Source organism: Eulemur rufifrons, chromosome 30 (genome assembly GCF_041146395.1).
Source record: "Eulemur rufifrons isolate Redbay chromosome 30, OSU_ERuf_1, whole genome shotgun sequence".
Lineage (NCBI taxonomy): Eukaryota > Metazoa > Chordata > Mammalia > Primates > Lemuridae > Eulemur > Eulemur rufifrons.
The window spans coordinates 139,489,469-139,515,338 of record NC_091012.1 but is presented as its reverse complement, the minus strand read 5'-3'; positions in this window follow the sequence as shown (position 1 = coordinate 139,515,338).

Sequence of the window (25,870 nt, the reverse complement as noted above, 5' to 3'; positions counted from 1 at the left end):
TCTTTTGGACCCTCTGAATAGCTCCATCAGAAATGTCTTAGACAATGAAGTTCTTTCTTTCCTTCCATCCACAGAAGCTTCCGACTATTAACTCATTCATTTGGTTAAAACACTTCTTCCTCTGAGACCAATATGACTGGAGGAGAAAACATGAACATCATAAATTCGACCAAAGGGTTTTCATTTGGTGGATCTTAGGATTTAAGTTTTGTCTGGACAATGTTTAGAGGGGCTCAGAAGTACCACCATAGGTTTCATTTCTCAGTTCATATCTCTGTTGAGTCATTGTCACCCTGACTTTGATAAGAAATAGCAAAGAGCCACTGAACATGAAACCCACTCAGCCATCACCATGGGAAGATGATACTGCATACCATCTTCTAACTGAGGAATGCACGTCAAAATGAAAAGAATGCTTCTCTGCAGCTATTCTTTTTTAAAACTATTAATATTATTATTATTTCAATTGTTGTAGACAGCTATTCTTTCGCTTGTACCTCCTTGTCACAACCAAGCCTTCTTTGAATAGAAGATTCAACACATTGTGCACTCTGCTGTCTCAGGCCAAGTGAGCGTAGATTCTACAAGGACATGCACATGGTCACCTCTTGCTTTCAACAAGAGATGGAGGCAGGCATTGCTAAGTTGAAGTGACCAGTGAGGACTTTTCCAGGGCCCCCAGGGGTTCCTATTTTGAGTCACTGTTACATCCTAGGAGTTGGCCACGCTTCACTCAATGGAGATTTTTTTTTTCCCTTCTGGTAGCATGAAGTATAAGCACCTGGATAAAGGGCAGTAATGTTTTTGAGTCTAACAGGTGAGCATGCTTTGTGTTCTATCATTTCTTCCTGATGTTCAAGCTCAAGAGAAACATTTAAAAATACAGAAAAAGGCTAGGTAGAGGATTACTCGTCCACACTTCCAGTAGATTCCATCCCTACCCACAGGTCCCCCCCACACACCCACCTGGGAAAAATCTTTTACTAGCAAAGTGTGACTGTCTAGATTATGCTGGTCTGTGGATTGAACAATACAAATATTGCAACAGAAAGCAAAACGTATACAAGTGGTTTATCACCCTAACTTTTTTTCCTTTTTGAAGAATTACTTACTGTAAAATCTGCCATGTTGACACTCATATTAATTCCTATTTGATAAATGTTCAGAAAAGCCTGTTTGAAGAGAAGCATTCTTTCTTAATGTTTTGAAGAAATGCTGGTCTTGAAACTGCTACAGAGATTTTCCTAAGTATATTTTCATCTACAGAGCTTGGATTCAGCTACCAAAGACCACTCCACACTTAGTACTGGATTCACTGGAAGTTGAAAGAACAGATACACGCCTACTAAATATAAAAAGATAATGAAAGTGTAGTTTGGGTAAGAAACAAGCATTCCTTTTTTTTCCCTCCGTAGTGCAAGAAAAAAAGGTACTTATTTAACATTCTCAAATATATGGTACTACGTATTTCATCTGGTAAAAAGGAAAAAAGAATGTTATTAGGATACAGTTTGTGAATTTTTGACAAACAACCTGATTTAGCACGTACTTTGCCAGGTCTGTCAGAGCGAAATACTTCTGAAAATAGAACTGGCTATATTTTATCTGTGTTTAGTTTAAAAATGGAGAGAGTTTCCTTGAAATATGATTTCCAACTTTTGAAGCCATTATGAGTAAATGCATTCCATTCAAACTCCAAAGGCCTCCTGAGGGAGAAATTTATGGGTCCAGGTTGCAGGTGCTCACTCGTCCATCCTGCTCTTGGCCGTATGATTCAGTAGGCTCCACAGAGACATCTTTTTTTATTTGTTAATCAACGTAAATATGATTTTTAAGATTGATTTTCACAGAATTGCTGTTCTTCATAATTTCTTTTTTCTTTTATAGAGTGATTTTTCAGAAATTAATATTCTCCTCTCTTTTTGCAGTTTGAAAATTCCTGGCATTAAAAATTAATTTTCCTTTTTTTTCTTTATTTTGACCAATTTCCTATTATGTTATAAGGATTTAGAGTGTATACTATGGAGTTGGATTGCCTGGTTACTAATCGTACTGCCGCACTTAATAAATGTGCAATCTCAGATGAATGACGTAACTTCTAGGTCATTCTAGGTTACCTCTGGGTCTGTTTTGCTATACAATGGTGATAATAAAAGTACCTATTTTACGTAGTAAGGGTTTCAGGAACATATATGAAGTACATTTCATATCACATGGTGTGTAGTAAGCACTTCAGAAGTGTTTGCTATTAGTATTATTTAATAATATTAAATTCTAGTAAATGTTATTATATGAACATTTCTGACATTTTCTTTGCCAGTGTAGGAAATCTCCGTCTTCCTTTCATTGTCCTAATTTATCCTCAATTTGGAATAATGTTGACTTGATCTAATATGTGAACATGTGATTTGCCTTTGTTCACTTTAGACAGTGATTTTTTTTTTTTTTCTGAGTTCACATAGAAGAGTGACTTCAATTCAGTATTGATTTTCAGCTTGAAAAAGAGAGCAAGATTATAGTTTTATCCTGGGAACTATCAAAGATAAACACAAGCAAACCACTTCCCCTATGTGCCCCTTCTCTCTTTTCCTCCCCATTTTTTCCCAACACACAGGTGTTGCAGAGGGTACATTTGGGGGCTGCATGTGGGCAGTGATGTGAGACACAGCCTTAGTGTATGGCAATGCACAGAAACTAAACAATTCCCTTTTCAAAAATTCAACATATTTTGAGGGTAGTTTTCATAATCAGCTTCTGGTTTAAGTATGTGGGGGCCAAAGCCCTTGGCCCCTGGAGGTGCACTGAAAATCAGTGACATGAGGCAGACTGACCTATAGGAGAAAAGGCACACATATTTATTTTACTTGATTACACAGAAGCCCCCAGAATGAGGCTCCAACCCCGCAGGATGTGCAGAAGCTTGTATACCTGCGTTGAGGTTGCAGAAAGAATGCAGGCTCACAGCATGGCCAATAGCAGGTTAAAGCTGAAAATCAGGCTTTAGTGGCCAGACAGGTTATGGAAAGAGGAAGGAAGAGGCTTGGCTGGCAAAGGTAGCCTTGTCATGTAGATGGAGCCTCGCAGGTAGCAGCCCTCAGAGAGAACAGACGGTGATGTCTCTTTTCAGAGCTTTAAAGGTGTCGACTCTCAGTTAATCTTCCCTGGATCCAGGCCAGCAAAGGGCTGACTGCATTAATGCAGATCCTCTACAGAGCTGTAGATGCAAATCTTCCCCACAAAGACAGCCTTGCGGGGCCACTTCAAAATATGTCAAATAAATATATTTTGGGGTAAAATGTTTTTATTTCCCTCGAGTACATGTCAGGACTTTAGCCTGCACTGACTGGGCTGTGAGGCCCTTGCAATCGTGTGTTGAGTGCTGGCCTGCAGGGAGGGCCCAGTACACGTTGTTGCAACGAATAAATCGCTGGAGGCGCATTCTTGCTCACTGGCGCAGCTGGGTGGGGAAGAAGCAAGATGAGAGGCAGGAAGACGAGCTAGAAAGTAGTACAGTCACCCGGGAGGGAACAGTGGCGGCTGACCTAAGGCAGCGGCCCTGCACCTAGGAGGAGGAGGAGGGAGTAGGTTCAAGGCCTCATCAAAGAGGAGAAATAGTAGATTTAACCCAGCTGTTCATTTATCCCATGGCAGGGGAGGAAGGATGAGGAAGAGAGGCAGTAAGGATGAAGTCCCTGTTTCCCCACATTCAAGGAGAAATTGCAGTGCTTTCTATCAAGCCAAAGAACACAGGAGGGAAGTCAAGTTTGAAATAGCCCTTACAAATTAATAAAAAAGGGTACACAGTGAAAATTGTGATGAGGGCCTAGCTAAAAATAAGGCATAGGCCTAGCTAAAAATAATGATAATAACTAGGCACTGTTCTTCTGTTGGCTTCTCTGTAATTCCCACTCTGGAGCCACAGAGCTGGTGGTCATGAAGATTTGTAGCTTCCATAGATAACATGGATAGATAACCTCCATAGATAACATCACCCTTTGAAACCTAGGGATAGTTTCTGAGATATCTTCCAGGTCCCACATTCCAGTGGAGCTGCTGATCCCCCCAGACCAGCAGCCCATACGAAGAACTGACCCAACTGGTCTTGTAACCCCCACCCAAAAACCTGGTCAGCAAAGAAGACAATTTCTACAACCCTGTGGTTCTGCCCCAAACCCAGCCAATTAGCAGACTCAATTGCCTACGCCACACTGTCCTTTTTTTTTTTTTTATTTCATCTTATTATTATGGGGGATACAGAATTTCAGGTTACATACGTTGCCCATGTATCGCCTTTCCCCTCAAGTCAAAGCTCCAGGCGGGTCCGTTCCCCAGACAGTGCGGGTTGCACCCGTCATGTAGGTATATATCCCTCCCCTCCCCACCCCGAGTCAGCACCTTCAAGCCTGACCATTCCCCAAACAGTGCGCAATGCACTCATTACGTAGGGATACCCCCATCCCCTCCCCTCATCCCCCACCTCAGTCTGATATCCGATTGGTATTGTTCCCAGATGTGTATTTAGGCGATGATCAGGGAAACCAATTTTCTGGTGAGTACATGTGATGCTTGTTTTTCCATTCTTTGGATACTTCACTTAATATAATGGGCTCCAACTCTCTCCAGGAGAACCACTATTAAACTACCAACATCATTCTTCACAGACGTAGAGAAAATAATTATACACTTTGTATGGAATCAGAGAAGATCCCATATAGCAAAAGCAATTTTAAGCAACAAAAACAAAATGGGAGGTATTAATTTGCCAGACCTCAAACTATACTACAAGGCTGTGGTTCTTAAAACAGCCTGGTACTGGCACAAGTACAGGGACACAGACCAGTGGAACACAACAGAAAATCCAAATATAGAACCATCCTCATATAGACACCTAATTTTTGACAAAGCAGGAAAGAATATACTCTGGGGACAAGAATCCCTATTCAATAAATGGTGCTGGGAGAATTGGATAGCCACATGTAGAAGACTGAAACAGGACCCACAGCTTTCACCTCTCACAAAAATGAAATCACGGTGGATAACAGACTTAAACCTTAGGCGTGATACAATTAGAAAATTCTAGAAGAAAATGTAGGAAAGACTCTTATAGACATTGGCCTAGGCAAAGAATTTATGAGGAAGACCCCTAAGGCAATCACAGCAACAACAAAAATAAATGAATGGGACCTGATTAAATTAAAAAGCTTCTGCACAGCCAAAGAAGCAGTCATGAGAATAAACAGACCACCTACAGAATGGGAAAAAATTTTTGCATACTACACGTCAGATAAAGGACTGATAACAAGAATCTATTTAGAACTCAGGAAAATCAGCAAGAAAAAATAAAACAACCCTATCAAAAAGTGGGCAAATGACATGAATAGAAATTTCTCAAAAGAAGATATAAGAATGGCTAACAAACATATGAAAAAATGCTCAACATCGCTGATCATCAGAGAAATGCAAATCAAAACCACAATGAGATATCACTTAACCCCAATGAGAATGGCCTTTATCAAAAAATCCCAAAACAACACATGTTGGCATGGATGTGGAGAGACAGGAACACTCATACACTGCTGGTGGGACTGCAAACTAGTGCAACCCCTGTGGAAAGCATTATGGAGGTATCTTAAACAGATTCAAGTAGACCTGCCATTTGATCCAGCAATCCCATTATTGGGCATATACCCAAAGGAAAAAAGGTCATTCTGCCACACTGTCTTTAAAAACCCTCCCAAATTCTCGGGGAGGCAGAGTTGAGAAATCCTCCTGTCTCCCCACTTAGCGCTATGAGGATTAAACTCTTTCTCTGCTGCAAACCCTGCTGTCTCAGTGCATTGGCTTCCTCTTGGGCAGCAGGCAATGAACCTGGTTGGGCGGCAACACTTTCTCTGTCCATATAATTTTGCCTTTGCAATAATGTCATGGAAATGAAATTATACAGTATTTAGTCTTGGGATTGGTCTTCTGTCACTCAGCATCATGAATCAGAGATAAATCTATCAGTGGCTCATTCATTTTCATTGCTAAGTAGAATTCCACTGTGTGCCTACAATCACAGTTTATTCATTCTCCTGTTGAGGGGCATACAAACTGTCTGTTTTTTTTAATTTTTTTATCTGTTGAATTGAAATACAGACATGTTATGGCACCCAATGCAAAAGCTGTTTCAGTGCAGTGGTTGGAATGAAAACTGAACAGAAGTTGGATGAGGAATGAATGGTGAGTTTTGAAGGAAGATGGTAACTATAGTTTAATATCTTATGACATTTGATGGTGAAATGAGGAAGAGACAGAGATCTGTAGGTCCAGTGAGATATAAGGTGAAATGAAGATTGTGTTAGTTTTATTGCAGGAGAGTAGATGTTTGAGCATGTGGGTACTCGAAGGGACAGTACAGGGTTCTTGTTGTTTTTTTTGTTTGATTGTTTTACTATTACATGATATATACACCTGAAAAACATATCTAGTAGTTAGCAAAATTGTTGTTTAAAAATAGCAGGATTCATAGGATGATATGCTGGGTGTATTTTTTTCTCAAAACATTTTGAACTCCATAACCTGAGTAACAATAAAAATAAATAAAATTATATCAAAAACACCAGCAAATGAAAAAGACATTTAAAGTTGTATTTTTAAAAGGATGCCATGATGAGTTTAGAATATTATCTAAAAATAAATAATGCTAGCTTGGTGGAAAGGGGTGCATGGAAATTTTTAGAAGACATAGGCAAGAATGCCAAAAGTCAGGGATAATTAGATCATAAGTGCTGGAAAGAGAATATGGGGTGAAAGGAAATTGTGTACAGCTTTTGTGTATGGTTTTCTTTTTTCTTATGGGATTGACACCTTCAGTTTTGTTAGTGTACTTTGTATTCCTTTGCTGTTTCTTGGTGGTGTGAAATATTAATCTCTGGAATAAAATTTATATGAACTGATGCAACTTCCAAATTATAATGATATCATTCCTCCAATTACCCATGGCATATGAGCTAATTCATGATAAGGAAACTGATGTGTATTGGTAGAAAGAATGGTGTTAAAGGCACAGGAGAGAGAAGGCTGATGGAGTGAGGCCCAAATACTTTAGGATCAGATGGAGTCCATACCAGGGAGTGTGAGTAATCCCTTAACCATAAAGTGTCACTAGGCGGCTAATGGGTCAACTGGTTCAACTCCTACTTCACAAATGGACCATATTCGATAGCTCACAGATTGTCAGCTCTGTCTCCCATGTTTAATTGGAAACATTTTTCAGTTGATGAAATCATTAGCTACAGTTTTTCTAAACGTTTAGTATGTATCTCATCAAAACTGGTTACAGTAACACACAGCAGGTACATGTTGAATAGATCAGGGTGTGAAGAGCTGTGAAAGCTCTCAGCAGATAATGCATTAGGACCCTTTCTAAGTGAGGCTTTCTATTTGTTCTGCTGTGGGTCACATATCCTGCTCAAGTACTTAAAAGATCACCTCCACCTTGTCAACCAGAACCTGGACAGGCTTGTTCAAAGAACAAGGCACCAGTCTTAAAATAGTGGCCCCGTATTGCAATGAATACAGAATTTGAGGGGATGTGACTGAGTTTGCAGTTTATCTGGGATGAGGTGGTACAATATCCATTTCCACTGTGCTGATCATAACCTAATAAGCAATTCTAATTCCTCCCTTTTCTACACTCCAATAATTTCCTCATTCAGGCTTCAGTGATACAACTAGGTTGGATATTGTTTCATAATTATCTGTGTGTGCATCGACATCCTTAATTAAACTCGAACTTCAAGAGAGAAGGCATTACATCCTTTCATGTGTGAATTCAAGCTCCTACTCCCCCTGTCTAGCAGCTAAAAAGGGCTGCAAATCAGGGCTTGTTGGATGGGTGGGTGAAAAGTGAAAGAATGATAGAGTTATTGTGCATCTACTGTTAATTCATTTGAACTGACTACACCTATTCTATCTTTTAGCAGACCTGAAGCACTATAGGTAATCATAAAGGTGGAGATAAAATACTAGAGCCTGAGGCTGTTCAAGGAAAAGTAAAGGTAACTGCTTGGCAGAGAATTTCAGATTGAGAGACAGCATGAATCCTGTGAGAGAAACAGACCTGGGTTCAAATTCTGACTCTCCTGCTTTCCAGCTGTGAAAGTCTGGGTGAGTTTCCTAGTCCCTAGCTCCTCACAATAGGGCTCCCTGGACCAGCAACATGGACATCAGTGTCACCCGGGGGCTTGTCAGAAGCACAGAATCTTACGCTTCCTCTGGATTTATTGAACCAGAACCAGAAGTTGAATTTTAAGGAGATACCCAGGGGATGTGTGTGCAAATTCAATTTTGAGAAGCCCTGGCCTAGACTCTCTGAATTTTGTTCCTTTCATTGTAAAGCAGGGAAAAAATTATCTTACTTCAGAAATAAGAGGGCTACAAATGCATGTCAGCTGTATAGGGCTGTGCAAAAAAAAAAAAAAAAAAAATGAAAGCCATTAATATCAAGAATAACAATAAATAGCAACACTAAGTAATTTAGATATTGAGGGTGAACAGAATTAAAAGAAAGAACAACTTTAATGTTTCTGTGTGTGTATGTCTCTCTCTCTCAGCCAAGCTATGGCAATGGAATTTCTAGATTTTTGTTTAATATCAATTATGACACTTGTTCTTAAGTCTTATGACTTTTGTCCCAGATATTTGGCAATGTCTGGGGACATTTTTGGATGCCATGACTGGGTGGTAGGGTGGTATCAGTATCTAGTAGGCAGAGGCCAGGGATGTTGATAAATTTCCTACAATTCATGGGACAACCCTTGGCCACAGGGAATTATCAGCCCCAAATGTTAATAGTCCCAAAGCCAAGAAACTTGGAATTATGGTAATCTGGAAACATCTGGTTGTAGAAATAGATGTTTCTGCAAGTGACACATTTTGCAAGCAAATGTCTTCTAATATGGACACAAGTGAAAACCATATATATGTATTCAAAACACCAGCTATGAGTAGCATTGTGCAAATGGCTTGGGAAAGAAATCAAGGAATGAATCAGAAACTTTACCAATATAATGTTTCCCCCATTTCCAAGTACACACTGTTCTATTAGCTGTTTCACTGAGAAAGTTAAATTGATAGAGTTCTTGTGCTCTAGGTAGGAATTACAGTAAAAGCCGGGGCTTGAATACTAAGGCATTTGAGACAAACACAATACTATTATGATGTAAAATGCAAGAATTATAAATCAAGCACTGAACAAAACATTTAAAGCAAAGGCCTATCTCTTTTAGGCACAGAATACTGCTAATGATTTTAATGTTCAACTTTATCTCGCCCAAGTTACTTGGTAGGTGAATAGCACCTGGGGAATTCTTTCATTTACAACAAATAGTCACATTAGCTCTTAGTAATAAAACACAGCCTGGGTCATAAAAACACATGTCAAAAGAAAACTGTGCCTTAATTTATTACCTCAATTTTGTGCCCAAATTTCTCTTGCCATTCCTCTTTTTATTAATTTTATGATTTTTATGGTTTATTTATAAGCAGAATGCTGTCCCAAAATGGATGAAACTGTTTACTAGTAAATCAGTAAACTGTAAACATTGCTATAAAATAAAGAATGTTGTTGTGATAAATCAAAAATGAAGAATTCTACGTATCCCAAGAGAGCATTTTTGGTAGGTTGCTTCAGCTAACTCAAAGCCCGCACCCAGGAATCCGTTAAGTTTCCCGGTTTATGAGCCTTGCAAAGCACAAATATTCTCCTTTCTCTTGTTCAGCACATCCTGTAGTCATAAATAGGTAATTGGTTTTGTCCTATTATACTCTTTCTATATTACCCTTTGCAATAATCACATATAAATCCATAGCCTTATGGTTTCCTTTATAATAAATTTTTCATAGCTTAACTCCTCATTCTTTCTTTCCTAGTTGCAGAGCAAAATCCAAAATAATCACCATAGTCAAACTTAGCAGAGATACTTTCGCTTTTTGTACTCAAATGACTTTATTGTATTCATTGCAATTATTTCATTAACACTGTCAGTGTACTTACCATGTAAAAAACGCATTATTTTTTCTCTCATCGATAGCTCTCTGGGACATCCCTAATATGGAGCAAAAATTCCATGTTAAAGTGCCATGTGAAAAGCAATGTTATCATCGTATTAGGAGACTGTTCCTTAAAAAACTAAGAGTGAGCCTTGGAGAAGAATTTGTAGAATTTTTGTACAGAGAAAAGGAAAGTTTTTTGCTATAGTACACAGAACACATAGATTAAAAAGTAAAATAAAACTAAATATTTCTTTAAATTAAAGTAAGAATTTTCGTTAAAAACATAGTATTTTGCCAATGCTCAAGACAATTATTTATCAGCATCTTTCTCTCCCTACCCCTGCCTCCATGACTATCTCTAATGGTGCATTCAGAAAATGCTTTCCTTTTAGTTGACTCTGTGCTCGGCTGATTCAGACGTTGTGCCACCCAAAGATGAACTGCCCCTTCGACAGGACACCGCTTTAGTAGCGGTATTGAGAAGTGGTGGCACCCATGTTGGCATATGGGCGGCTTCTCATGTTTCTGTTTTAGGTGTTTATGATATTGTCTGGGGTCACTGACTTGGACACTTGAGGGGAAATGTGATTGTTCTATAAATAGACAGAGAAGAGTACAGACGGGTCCCTGGGTCTGGCTCCTTTTCTCATCACCCACAATGGTCAGGGCAAATGGAAGACAAGTTAAACCTGGGGAGCACTTCACATGCTAAGCTTGCTTCCATTGGTTTCATTCCACCAAGTACAGAACCCTCATGAATAGAAGAGCTGCCTGTACTAAAGAGGGACATGAACTGGATAGTGAAGGATGCAAGTGAAAAATGCCATATGGAGTCTGTAGGCTCTACCCATATTTCCTGGTTTACTGTCTTACATATTTACTTTCTAAAATTAAATACCTTGCCTCCATGTCTTTTTCCCCCAAAATGGTAGGGTGTGCTGGCTGTGGTGGTTAAATGTATCATTTAATACCTCTATTGTTGAATATCAACATGGGATTCAAACAAAGCCAGAGAGAAGACAGACAGCCCCAAGACGTTGAAGACTCAAGGTCAGGCTATGGGTTGTCTCCATGTAGGGAGAAATAGTGCAAGGTTTCATTGTACACGGAATTGTTGCAACGTGTTAGGCAGAGGATAATTTTGGAAATGTGTGAATGAAGAAGAGGGTATTTTGGGGTAGTGGAGAGGCAAAGAATCTCATGGGTTTTTGTGTTTGGCCACGTGTCATCCATTCATTTGCTCCCAACAATAGCATCTTTGCTTCTTTGGGGAGATTTGCCTTGGCTTCCTTGTGTGTAATCTTATAAGGTACTTTATGATAAAATGGACTCCCCAGCACATCGGGGTGAGCATGCAATCCATGTTAGTGCTACAGGATTCTGTTTTCAGAGACTTTGACTATTACAAAGGACAGAAAGAGGATTGAAGTCCACTCATCCCGGGAGCTGTATACAAATGAAGTAGTCAAGCAATCTCTGCTGCCTGGAGCCAGAGATGCCTTTGTCCTTGTGAGTTCCTGGCCCTAATTCTTTCTGAGCTATTCGTGATCCCACTGTTGAAATCCTTTTGGTTTCTTTCCTTAAGTTAGCCAGCACCAGTTTCTCTCACTGGGAATAATAAATAAATCCAAGTCAACATTCCTAATTACTAATTTCAAACATGTGACAGTCAGTTAGGTAAATATGATTTACTCCAAAACCAATTATCCATCTGGTTCAAAATCCTAGACTACTCATTTTTCTGTTGTATTTTATTTTAATCATAGAGGAGGCCCAATGCTAAATATTAATATTATTATAAAACTTGCATTTGTTATAGAAATTACATTAATAACGATAACATTTAAAATAAAAATCAGAATGCATTTATTAATAAAGATTCTCCCATTGAACGACTCATGACCGTGAAGGTCACAGTAATTTCGTTAACACAGTAGGGTTCCATTTTTCTGTGGAAATAGCTGCAGTTAGTAACAGCTATTAGTATTCTCAGCCTCCAAGTCACCCCCGGTAGAATGAGGCAGGGCTGGATATTAAGTCAGAGGCGGATTAACGGACATTCGGTGACACGAAGGGCAGGAATGATTAAAGGGCAAACTCGTTGCGACATGTTGTGAATGAGGCCATAGTGATGTGAACCGAAACTGATGGGGCCGTGCCATTGGCTGAAATTGAATCAGAAAAGCCCCGTGTGGGCACAGATCACCACAATGTCAAGAATTAGGAAAAGATACAGATGATCGATTAAGTTTGTAAATAGCCTGGGACAACTGATTTCTATGCAAATCCATTTAATGACAGCTAAGTCAATGGAGTTGATTGACAAGTAGGACTGCTCCATCTTGGGAGATTTCACTGGATGTCGCATTCCCCTCGATATTTTGAAGGTTAAGCCTTTGGCTCTAATTTAGAATTGGACCAAGAGAAAACATATGCATTTGTGAGAAATGAACCTGGTAAGTTATAATTCTTCTAACCTGAACTAAATACCAGTCTTTTTCTGGAAATGAATTAACAGTTGCCCAAGTAAAAGCTACAGTGCTCATCTTGTCAGCTCTTCCTCTATGTTTATTAACCAGACAAGAAATGCCTAAGACCTGCTGGGGTCACCATCAGAAGAAACATGGGTTTAAATCTAAGATATATAGAATGTTAAAATTTTAAACTGTTCTTCTCAAGTATGTAGAATGCCTGGGTCATCTCTAAGAAATCATTATCCAGTAATAATGAAATACCCAGCTGAAAATGTCAACATGAACAGCTCAATAGATGGCTTATTCTGATAGCTGGATGTTGACTAATTGGTTATGACACCTGTCCCAGGGAAGGGATATCACTGCCTTCTTGTTTTAGCATGCAAACTTACAGCATTCATTCCCCTGTAATCTTCACTCTTCTCTTGCACAGATGAATGAGTGTATATGGTGCCCTTGGTTAATCACTCAGATCCATACAGTAAGGAACAACTTAGGTCAATTATGGAAAAAAAAATAGTAACAACAACAAACTACTCTAACTAAGCAAGCATTCACTTTAGAAAACTAATCTACACTTACATTTTGTAGTTGTTTAGGGTCACATATAAAATTTTCTCACATATTTTTGCCCCATGAAAACTAACTTCTCATCATTTAATATTTACTTCTAACTACCTGCTGTGGTTTGCATATTCGTCCCCTCTAAAACTCATGTTGAAACTTGGTCCCCAATGTGGCAGTGTTGAGAGGTGGGGCCTTTAAGAGGTGATTGGCTCATGAGGGCTCTGCCCTAATGAATGAATTAATCCATTCATGGATTTGAGCAGTAATGGGTTAATGGGTTTTCACGGGAGGAAAACTGGTGGCTTCATAAGAAGAAGAAGAAGAGAGACCTGGGCTTGCAGCTCAGCCCCCTCACCATGCCATGCCCTGTGTCACCTCCGAACTCTGAAGGGTGTCCCCCCATCAAGAAGGCCCTCACTAGATATGGCCCCTCAACCTGGACTTCTCAGCCTCCAGAACTCTAAGAAATAAATTCCTTTTCTCTATAAAGTACCCAGTTTTAGGTATTCTGTGATAAGCAACAAAAATAGACCAAAGCGCTATCATGTCTACAACTTCTATGAGTTATGAGTCTATTTGTTTGCATTTTCTCCAAATGACATCCTCTTCTTGATTAATGTACAGGGTATCCATTTTCTTTAGAGTAGTACTTTTCAAATTTTAATGTTTCTGTGAGTCACTTAAGTATCTCCTTAAAATACAGATTACAATTCAGCGGTTCTGGAGCAGACCCAGAGATTCTCTATGCACCCCCAGCTCCCAGGAGATTCAGGTCCTTGGAGTAGCGAGGATTAAGTCAGGAATCAGCAAACTTTTCTGTAAAGCACCAGATAATAAACATTTCTGGCTTTTTGGTCTAGACGATCTCTGTTCCAACTACTCAGAGCCCCCATTGTAACCCAAAAGAAGCCAGAGACAATGAAAAGACAAATAAATATGGCTGTGTTTCAGTTAAGTTTTATTTATGGACACTAAATTTTGATTTTTATATAATTTTCACATGTCCCAAAATATTATATTTTAAACTTTTTTCAATCATTTAAAAATGCAAAAGAAATAAAAGCCCATTAGCTAGCTCATAAACTGTATAAAAACAGGTGGTGGGCCACATTTGGCCTGGGACCGTGGTCTGCAGATCCCGGCCTTAATCCATTACTGACTATTAGGCTGAGTCGTCTGTAGGAAGTGGACCATGCTTGAATAAAGATCATTGCTTTCTGCTCCATTCCCAGATGCACCAATTGTTAGAGGAGTTCTCTAAAAGAGCAAAAGAAGTAAAGGGTTTCGTGTATACTTTAAGAAATATTAACCTGGCCAGGCATGGTCAGTGGCTCACACCCGTAATCCTAACACTCTGGGAGGCTAAAGCAGGAGAATTGCTTGAGGTCAAGAATTGGAGACCAGCTTGAGCAAGAGCAATACCTCATCTCTAGTAAAAATAGAAAAATGAGCTGGGTGTAGTAGTGCACACCTATAGTTCTAGCTACTCAGGAGGCTGAGGCAGGAAGATCCCTTGAGACCAGAAGTCTGAGGTCACTGTCCGCTAGGCTGATGCCACTGCACTCTACCTGGGGAGACAGAGGGAGTCTCTGTCTCAAAAAAAAGAAATTATCCTGATTATTTGACCTGAGAGATTAAATGCTGGGACCACATTTGTTTTTCCATGTTTATTTTAATTTCCAGAAATTGTGTATAGAGCAGATATCAACCATCTGTTGAGTTGTGCATTTAATTATTATGCTATGGATCAACGGGACATAGAAAATACATTTAGTAAGATTTATAGAGATTATTGTCTAATTATAGTGTAATTGGAGCTTTAGGAGATGATTGCAATTTCTTTTTATTTAATATTTCCATATGTCCATATGGTTACCACTAGGACAAAATTAAACTTCTCCATAAACCATTATATTAAAAGTTTTGAGCCTCAGATACTGTATTTAGCTTGGGGGAAATTGGGATATCCTATTGTCATGTGATATTCAGGCAGTTACCCTGATCTTACAGAACAGTGACAAGGCTATATTAATGTTAATGTTTGAGTTTATTTTAACGTACCTTGCCCTTGACTATGTAACTTCCTTGCTTTCTAGGATAATGTAGCTTGGAAGACTCAGTAGAAGGGTAGGCTAATCCTGGAAAAACAGGGGCTGTATAGCAGTTACAGTCCCGGAATCCAGAAGGAAGTACACCACTTCATAAACTGAGATACCAGAGATGGAAAGTTGTACCTTTATTTTACATACCACTGAGAAGTGGAGAGAAAAAACCCACCAAAACAAGCAGACAAACAAGAAGCTGTCACTGTGATAAGGTTAATACATCAATTTCAAGACACACGCTAATTTCATATTTGGTTTTTAGAATCAATGAAATATAGTATTTAACTCTCAGGTGCATATTTAGGCAAGAATTACCTAATTTTACATTTATGTGAGATGCTGATTATGATAATACTGCTTATGATACTAATTATGGCATCCCAAACATATTATTTTCATTGCTTCATTTCCTTCCAGATGGACTAATATGATTATTTTCTGATGAGAAAGTGGAGTCTCAGACGTACAGATATCTTGTTCAGGGTTATGCAGATCCTGCATCAGTTAGGGAATTCTAGCTGCTAAAAACAAATGAATCTGAACATGTATAATGGCCCCAACACGATGGAAGTTCATTCGTCACCCCTGTGAAGACCCAAACAGGCATGACTGATGGCAGGCAGCGGTTCCCCAAGCCGGCATGTGGGACCTGAGCCCTCACATCTTATGGGTCCACCACTTCTATGCACAGTTTCCAAGTCCTCACTGCTTGTGGCTTCAAGTCTGTGGAAGAGGAAGAAGTACGAGGAAGCACGGGCTGGAGGTTTCTATGGTGTAGTAACACTTCTACTCACATTCCTTCTGCTGGGAATCAGTCATATGATGCCCCGCTGCAAGGGAAGCTGGGAAATGGGTCTAGCCTTAGACAAGGAAGCAGAGTTGGGATACTTCCTGCTCAAGCTAGAATCCTTTTGGTTTCTTGTCCTCTACTTCTTAATTGAACCTCTCTTAAACTTTTTAATATCTACACTCTGCACCTTCTATGCCCGGGGGAAAGGATGACTGAGATGAATGGTTTGGGTGATCCTGAGGCTTTTCTGGTTTTCTAGTTTCATCTGCTTCTTGGCAGCTTCTTTTAATTTCAGTGTCCCAGGAGGGGCAATTCTAGATTTCATTTCCTGTGAGTTTATTATGGCACTCTTTAAATTATTCAGAGTAATAGTTCTTCCCACACTGGGAATATTATCTTTGTTTTACTCTCCTACCCTGTTGTATTGGCTGGTGGAACTGGCAATATTTTAGCACCTTGGAATTTTAGCGTACTGGTTCCGATGGTAGTTTAAATTTGCATGAGGGGGAAAGATGCTTTCCGAAGATCTCTACACATGTTCATGCATCTCATCCAGGATGTAGGTTAAAAATCCGTGACAGTGCTAGAAAAAGCCAAGCTGTAAGTAGCCAGCACTAGAAGAAAATTGGCTCATTTTAACTAGAGACTGGTAGAATAGAAGAGACTGCCAAGACGCTAGAGTGTTTTTGCCTTCCCTTTTCCCTGGGGCTCTTTCTGAATACATTTTATGTTTCTGATCCTGGGCTGTGAATAAAAGCCCATCGTTGCCAGCTGAGGGGAGTCAGCCAGGCACACAAGCAGAAGTGGTTCTCTCTGCCCTACTTCCTTATTGAAATGTCCCAATGATAGGCTGGAAGCCTCAGTCACCTAACAGCCTGGGCTTGTGCTAATCTCATTTAGCCTGTTGCTGTGATTTTTTTAAATAATGAATCAATTATCCAGATGTCTTTGCAGAACTCTGCATAGCAGAAATAGTGTCACTTCTGGGAGCACAGAAACAATTTCAGTAATGCAAAAATGAGAGATAAAAAAATGCCAATGTTGATTTTATATGTTAAAAAAGACCCTAAAGATGCTACATAAAAAACTGTTAGAACAAATAAATGAAGTTGCAGGAGACGAAATCCCAACATGCAAAAATCAGTTGCATATCTGTACACTAACAACGATCTATCCGAAAACGAAATTAGGAAAACAATCTCATTTACAATAACATCAAGAAGAATAAAATACGTAGAAATAAAGTAAACCAACGAGGTGAAAGACTTGTATACTGAAAATTATAAAACATTGCTGAAAGAAATGAAAGACACAAATAAATAGAAAGACATTCTGTGCTCATGGATTGGAAGACTTAAACTTGTTAAAATGTTCATACTGTCCAAATAGATATACAGATTCAATGAAAGCACCATCAAATGCTAATGGTAAGTTTCATAGAAATAGACGAAAAATCTTATAATTCATATGGAGTCAAACGGTACTCCAAATAGCCAAAACAATCTTGAAAAGGAAGGAAAAATTTGGAGGCCTCGCATTTTCTGATTTCAAAACTTACTACAAAGCTATAGTAATCAAAACAGTGTGGTATAGGCACAAAGGCAGACATATAGACCAGTGAAACAGAGTAGTAGAAAGCCCAGAAATAAGTCCTCATGCATATGTTCCCATGATCTTTTCGAGAATGCCAAAGATGGTGCTGGGAAAATTGGATTTTCACAGGCAAAAGAATGAAGTTGAATCTTTATTTTATGCTACATACAAAAATCAACTCAAAATGGATTAAAAGCATAAATAAGACTTAAAACTATAAAAATCTTAAAAGAAACCATAGAGGAAAATCTTCATAGCATTGACCTTGGCAATGAATTCTTAAACATGATACAAAGCACAAACAAACCAAATATTGACAATAGAGACTACATTGAACTTAAAAAAAAATCTGCTCATCAAAGGAAAAAATCAACAGAGTGAAAAGGCAATGTACAATATGGGAAAAAATATTAGCAAATTATATATCTGACATGGGGTTAATATCTAGAACATACAAAGAGTGCCTACAACTCAATAACAGCAAAACAACAAATAACTTGATTAAAAAATGGGCAAAAGACTTGAATAGATATAAAAATGGCCAACAAGCACATAAAAAGATGCTCAACATCACTAGCAATGAGAGAAATATAAATAAAAACTATGATGAGATATCACCTCATACCCATGAAGATGGTCACTATAAAAAAGACAGAAAATATTAAGTGTTGATGAGTATGTGGGGAAATTGGAATTTTTGTGTACTATTGGTGGGAATAAAAATGGTTCAGGCCCTATGGAGAACAGTATGGAGGGTTCTCAGAAAATTAAAAATTGAATTGTCATATGGCCCAGCAATCCTACTTCTAGGTGTATATTTAAAAGAATGGAAAGTAGGATCTTAAAGAGATATTTGCACGCATTATTCACAATAGCCAGGAAGAGGAAGAATCATTCATTGATGGATGTATGGATAAAGACAACATGTTGTACACAACAGTGGAATATTATGCAGTCTTTAAAGCAATAAATCCTGTCATATGCTACAACATGGATGCACCTTGAGGTCATTATGCTAAGTGAAATAAGCCAGTCAAAAAAACACAAATACTGTATGATTCCATGTATATGAGGTCTCTAAAGCAGCCGAACTCATAGAAGCAGAAAGTAGAACTGCAGGTACCAGGGGCTGCAGGGAGGGGAAAATAGGGAGTTGTTGTTCAATGAGCATAGAGTTTCCATTTTGCAAGACAAAAAAGTTCTAGAGATCTATTGCACAGCAATGTGAGTATTGTTAACACAACTGAACTGTACGCTTAAAAATGAAGATGGTGAATTTTACGGTATGTGTTTTTTTAATCCCAATGAAGAATAAAAAGTACAAGTGTCAAGGCTGTGAGCTTGCTTGTGATGCTTGGCTTATTGGGTCCAGGTTTCTGGGTCCAGTAATCAGGACTGTCAAAAAGAAAAAACAAAAACAATACTAAAATGTGCTCAGGCAATAAAGTTGTCTAAACACCTGGGTGAATTTCAGCAGAAGACCATGGTTAAGGTGATATTCATAAACCCCATAGAACCCATTAAAGCTTGGGAGTTAGTAGTATTTCAGTCCACTATTTGCTGTAGGCTCAGAACTTTGAAATAAGCATATTTCCCCAAGGTCCGATGTCTAAATGTCTACAGGTTATTTAGGGGGATCTTGTGCAAAGCAATAAAAAAATATGACATCTGGAATAAGGGAGATCTGATTTTGCATATATATGCTACCATTCCTTTAAACATTCCTAGCACACAACACAAAATGCTACATAATGAGACTGAGCCTGTGACACTTCGTATACTTGGAAGCAACTATTGAGTCCTACCTACAACGATTCCACATGTCTTTGGAAAACACGTTCATCATTTAATTCTTGTTAAAGTCAAATAACTCTGGGTTTCTAACTGAATTCTGTAGGGCAACGTTAGAGTTTTTGATTCTTTCTGGAGAACTGGATTGCTCATTTCTGTCTTAAAATATGTGGTTCTGGGGACAATAGCATTCATCTGTCTTTAAAGTCTTCCAATAATGCAAGTTGTTGCAACTTTATTGAAAGTACAAATAACCCCCACCGATGGAAAGTTTTTACTTTTGATTATATTTTTATGATTGAATACACACACACACATATGTAGACATACATATATATTTTGGGGGGAGGAATTGTTTTGTGTACCTACTATGTATGACTAGAAAATGAAAACACAAATTGCTATCCCGATTGTGGGGGGATATTATTATTTGCTGTACTTTGGGTTTTCCCCTACACAGACATGGAGATCGGAGTTCAAATGCAAGTGGCTTATTTGGAACGTGAAGCTAGGTGACTGAGAACGTGAGAGAGGGAACAGAAGACAAGCAGTGAAGCAGTATAGCCTACAGGAAAATATTGAGAGCTAAATCCATAAATCTAAAATTTCCAATAGCACCAGTTTTAAAATGTAGGGGAAAAATCAGGGGCAGTGTTAATTTTAATGATATATTTTACTTAACCTAATATTTCCAAAATGCCATTTCAACATATAATTATTAATGAGGTATTTTTCATACTAAGTCTTCAAATCGTGTGCACAGATCTCTTCACGCTGAGATCAGTCTTCTCTTAACACAATTAAAACTAGATGTTTGGAAGTCTATCTTTAAATGTTTTTAAGGTTCAAAGATTCCACACACGCTTTTGGAAAACACTTTCAATACTCAATTACTGTTAGAGTCAAATAGCTCCTCTGGGCATCTAATTGAAGTCTGTAGGGCAATTTTGGAGTCTTTACACTTGTTCTTTCTGCAGAACTGGTTTGCTATTCTCTGCCTTAAAATTCATGGTGCTGAGGACTATACCACTCTCTTTAAAGGCTACCAACAACGCAAACTCGTTGCAGTTTTGTTGGAAGCACAAAAATTATGCTGATTGAAAGTTTTTACTTTCAATAATGCTACACGGAGTGACAAATCAGGCTCACAAATCACTTTGGTACATTTTAGCCTTTTATTGCATATGTTCAAGTGCACAATTCCTTAAAACATGCACACAATAGCAAAATAAAGTGCTGAATAATAAGGCTAAGTCTGTTATGCTTTATGTATTTTACAGCAACCATGGAGTCACACTTACAAGTCTTGGTTGACCTCTTTTTGTGACACCTCAATTTCTTTTCTTAAATAATATGCAGGACATTAGTTTGTGGATGTTTTCTAGTTTTTCCTCATTGATCTTCAACTGATAGATGAAAAATGTCAAAAGAATGCAACATACAGAGTAAGGACATCAAACTTTGGATGCTGCTGTGTTTGCTCTGTTGGGAAAGGTACTCCATGTCACAGTTTCCAAGCATGCACAATAAAATAGTGAAATCCTAGTATGCATGGTATTGTAAGGATAAACAAAAATTTAATATTTGAAGGTACATACTACCCATCTAGACACCTTCAGAGCCGGACTTCAGAGCCAAATGCTACAGGGTATAATCCTATTACGTCAAAGTGGGCTCTTTGGTCATTTCATACGTGGTGTATAACGGCTGTGAAGACCAAGACAAACAAACAAGCAAACCAAGGGTCTTAACCCAGTTTCTCTAATAACAAGCCTCAGGCAAGGTGCTGGCTGATGCTTTATTGCAAGCAGCAAGTCCAAGGCCGTGGAGAGAGAAGCTTAAAGCCACGGGCAGCAGAGCATGGGGAGCACACAGAGCAGTGTGTGCTCCGTGTTGCTTCTCTGACCACAGGACACAAGGCTGGAGGCTGAACACAGAGGATGTCTCCGAATGGACAATATGGCACATTTGTGCTTTGGCACAGGAAGGGAGAGGACTTCATCCACGCATGTACTCCCCTCTCCTGTCTCCCGTGGGTCCACGTTGCCCCGTAGAGCATTGGTGTTCCCTCATGCCTGTTGCTTCACCTGCTCACCCAGCACCTGCTGGCACTTGCTGCCGCCACCAAGTCTGGAAATGGCAGGAGAAGCCAGACACTTGGGCGTGCTGCTTGTTAGCCTCAGGTGGTAGAAGCCTACGTGTCTATGATGTGTGCTAAAAGATTTGGGATGTAGGAAAGGTGAGGAGGTCTTTGAGAGCCTATGCAGTGACCTAGGCAGCAAAGGACGGCTGATTTTTGCCCTAGTGATTGTGCAGCTTATTTGCCATAGGTTAGAAATTGAGGGTCTTTTGGCATCATGTCCAAGCATCGTGGGGTCCAGCTCTCTTTTAGGTTTTCTTTGCACTAATATATGGCTACTTGACACGGAAAGGAGATTAGCACATGGGGTCACGGGCAGAAGATGAACAAGCTCATACATGAAGCAATACACAGTGCCATTGGCTTTGTTTTTAGTACTGTATAAAGAAAGTACAAACAAAATTAAAGAAATCTTTTAGAGAACAATGTAAAAGTGTTATTGTGTATAATCCTGCCGTATGAGAAATATTTAATTTTAGTACAGCATATTTTACTCATTTGGATTATGTTAGTGAAATGGAATTTATGCACCTTCTCGAGTATTCAAAATAATTTTTAAAATGTTCTAAAAGAATCCTCAACTTGCTTGAAAAATCTTCCTAATAAAGGCAATGACAGAGGCATAAACATTCCAGTCAAAGCTTGTGTGCAGGTTAAAACAATTTTGCAGATTAATTCATTCTTTGTAGTAAACACTGAATGTGTTTAAATATATCCCCCCTTTCTCTCTTTTACTAGACAGGATGATATCTAAGGTTAAAGAGAAACTTAGGATTATCTGACAATGTGAGTATTTTATAAAACAATACTCAATGTCAGTCATTTGTCTTGATCTCAGTTTTTTTACTGTGATCAATAATGCTTCCATGAACATCTCATCTTCATTTAGTAGTTATTTATTCAGGCATTAAACTGATTCCTTCTATTGAATCAGCTTTTGCCTGGAAATCATCTAAGATGTGGGTTTGCTTGTTAAATTATATTTTCCCGATAAACACTTAGCATTTTGATTTTTTAAAAATACATGTAATTGACTAGAATAGTGTTGTCTGGCATGTTTTACTGCTCTAAATGGAATGTGATGGAAAAAGTTTGAGTTACCAAGACACTAAAAATACCTCCCTCCCAGTGACTTTGCTGATCGGTTAGAAGAACTTTGCCTTTGAATTTCTCCATGACAGCTTCCTGGGTAGTAGGTAGGGAGTCACACAATATTTATGCATCCGAAGAATAAAACAGGGTTATATCACAGAGCCAGTTGTGTACATTTATTTAGCTCAGTTTTCTTTACCATAATGATAAGTATTTGGGACACTTTTACAATATACATCAAAGCCTCCTGGGAAATCTGAACAAGAGTCTATAAATGCACCTAAACATACGTGACACGTCCACACTGTCCTGCAGCAGTGCTAATGCATCTGCTTTAGAAGTGCACGCTCCAGCCAGCTCAAAGCAGCTTGCAAGGCACCGTGCAGAATGAGCGCAGCACCTGGCTGTATGCCTGAATAATAACAACTCTAACTTCCATTATACCTTACAGTTTACAAAGTGCTTTTACCATGCATACGGGTGAGCATTTGTTTCAGTTGCTCTCTAACAATCCTGCTTTCAAATATATTGCCTACTGTCAGCTTCAGTGATAGGTTATAGAAGCCTAGTTGGGGGTGACAGAATACGTCCCATCACTGAATCCTCACACAGACCCTCTGAGTAGGAATCTAAAATAAAGGATCTTGCCACTGGCTCCTCAGAGGAGCCCTGTGAGTACGTGTCTTTGATGAGGAATCTAAGTTCCACAGACGTGAAATAATTTGTCCACTTCAGTTTGCTTAGAAATGCTCTTTTGGGGAGTCAAGCTTGGACTTCTGCCCCCAAATTTGGCCATTTTGTTTTGAGATAGGGTCTTACTCTGTTGTCTAGACTAGAGTGCAGTGGTGTCATCATAGCTCACTGCAGCCTCAAACTCCTGGGATCAATTGATTCTCCTTCCTCAGCTTCCTGTGTAGCTGGGACTATAGGCACATGCCACCCTGCCTGGCTAATTTTTCTATTTTTTGTAAAGACAGGGTCTCACTATGTTGTCCAGGCTGATCTTGAACTCCTGGTCTCAAGCAATCCTCCTGCCTCAGCCTCCCATAGTGCTAGTATTACAGATGTGAGGCGCCACACCTGGCCATTTCTATATTAATAGTCCATACTAGTAAATATGACATACAGTTGCAAAAAAATTATAATCCCAATTAGAAATCAAAAAATTTTCTAATTGAATTTTACCACCGAATCAGAACAGCTCTGAGGATGTATTAAGTGGGAAGGTAGATTCTGAAAGTAGAATGTTCTTTGAAGTGATGATGGTGAAGGATCCTATCTGGTATCAGGTTGTCAGTCCAGATGGAAATGTTAATTTCCAATATCCCCTTAGGATTGAATCTGGACCTGCTGTCAGTGTTGCTTCTGATCCCTGGGGTAGTTTAACAAAACTTTGAATTTTATCTAAAGAGATGTAAGAGTGAACTAAAAACATCCCCTTGGACACAGCACGAAATGGTTCACACTGGTGCATAGATGCCGGATGCTACTAATATTTCTCGTGAGCTGAAATGTAATCACCATATGAGCAAGACAGTGCTTTGAGACTATTTTCCAGTATAAAGACAGACTAATTTTCCAGTATCCAATACCATGGTAAAGATGTGCTCCTACTGGAATCATCTCACTAGCAAAATATTAATATAACATAATCAGCCATCCAATATAGGATGACCCAAAGTCTAGAAGACACGGTTCCAAAAGGGGCCAGTCTTCAAACTGCCTGTAATCATGAACCACAAGACTGTACTCTTGTGTTCTTTGTCAGGAAGAGAAATAACCACTTGTTTGGTGTTCTGGAGTTTTGTGATTGCTTCCCCAACACAGGGATAGCCACTGACAGCCAAGGTGAGATGCTGTATCCATCATTTAATCTGCCTGTCCAGATACAGATTTCCAATTAAATGCAGCATTCTCATGTGACAGGCATAGGCAGTGCCAATGCACTTTCAAATATGTTTGCAGTTTACTGACTGCAGACTTGGCTTACCCTCTAATGCACCCATGTCAAATATGGGACACAGGAAGTCACACTTCTAGGGCTCTCCCTTAATTTAATTCTAGACACCAAGTGACCTCTCATTTTGCAGAAATTGCAGTATTTATGGAAAGAGTCGAGTGGAGATTAAATAATTGTCTTGTCAAACTGTGTAGTAGAAACATGAAAGAATCAATACCCTCGTGTCGGAATAGAGTGTATCTAGCGAAATGATGAGGAGAGTTGGGCCTCCGTGTCTGACAGGCAGGAATGTTAAGATGGTTTGTACAGAACTTTCCTTGGCCTTCAGTTTGCGATTAAGACAGAGGAGGAAGCAGGAAGTCACAGGGAGCAGGAATTTGGGGGAGTGCCAGGCCTGGTGTGGAGTCTCTGTCTCCGTCTTGGTCTGCACTAGGGAACAGGCTTGGAAGTGAGATTGCTGAGCTGTGAGTAGTAAGCGCCCTCAAAGTTCTCGGTCATGACAAATTAACGTTGTGCCACTGGTTGACATGCCCACCAGAAGGCTTGGGAGTTTTAATTCTCTCACACCCTTGAGTCTGTTTTTCTCATTGGTATTCCAGGATGGTTGCACATCTCAGAGTTGTTGCTGACAGATGGAAAGAGAAAAATGTACAGTATGTGAAACTACTTTGCAAAATGCCTGATTTACAGTCTCTGTTGAACAGCACTGGCTTCCGCTCTCATTCTTTTGTGAGCTTTCATCACACATTGCACACCCTTTGCTCGAGCACTTATTTTGATCTATTAAAATTTCATTATTTACAAACAAAATTATGAGTTTCGGGATACTACGGGATGTCTTTTATTATTTGTTATATGCTTAGAACTTAGTACATAGTGTTTAATGGCTGTCCTTTGAAATAAAATAAAAGATTAATGGCCCGAGTTTATATGAGTACTTCTCAATATCTTAGAACATTATGCTTCACAAAATTTATCTGGTGATAATACTCATTCATAAGAGGAAAAAATACATTAATTTTAAAAAAAAAAAACATTGGCACGGACTATTCTATATAAGACACAAATAGTAACAAAAAATTTCACGTCCACGTCTGAACTTCAGAAATATAATATTTAAATATTACTGAAGACAGCAGTGTTCCTTTTCAAATCTCCTCCTTCCTGCCACTAACTACCCTTATCAGTGTGCATAGCATTGTCTTTCTTTCTTTCTTTCTTTCTTTCTTTCTTTTTTTTTGTAGTTTTGGGGCATATGTTTATAATTTCAAACAATATATTATTTAGTTATACACAAATTTTTGTACTTTAGATTAACAG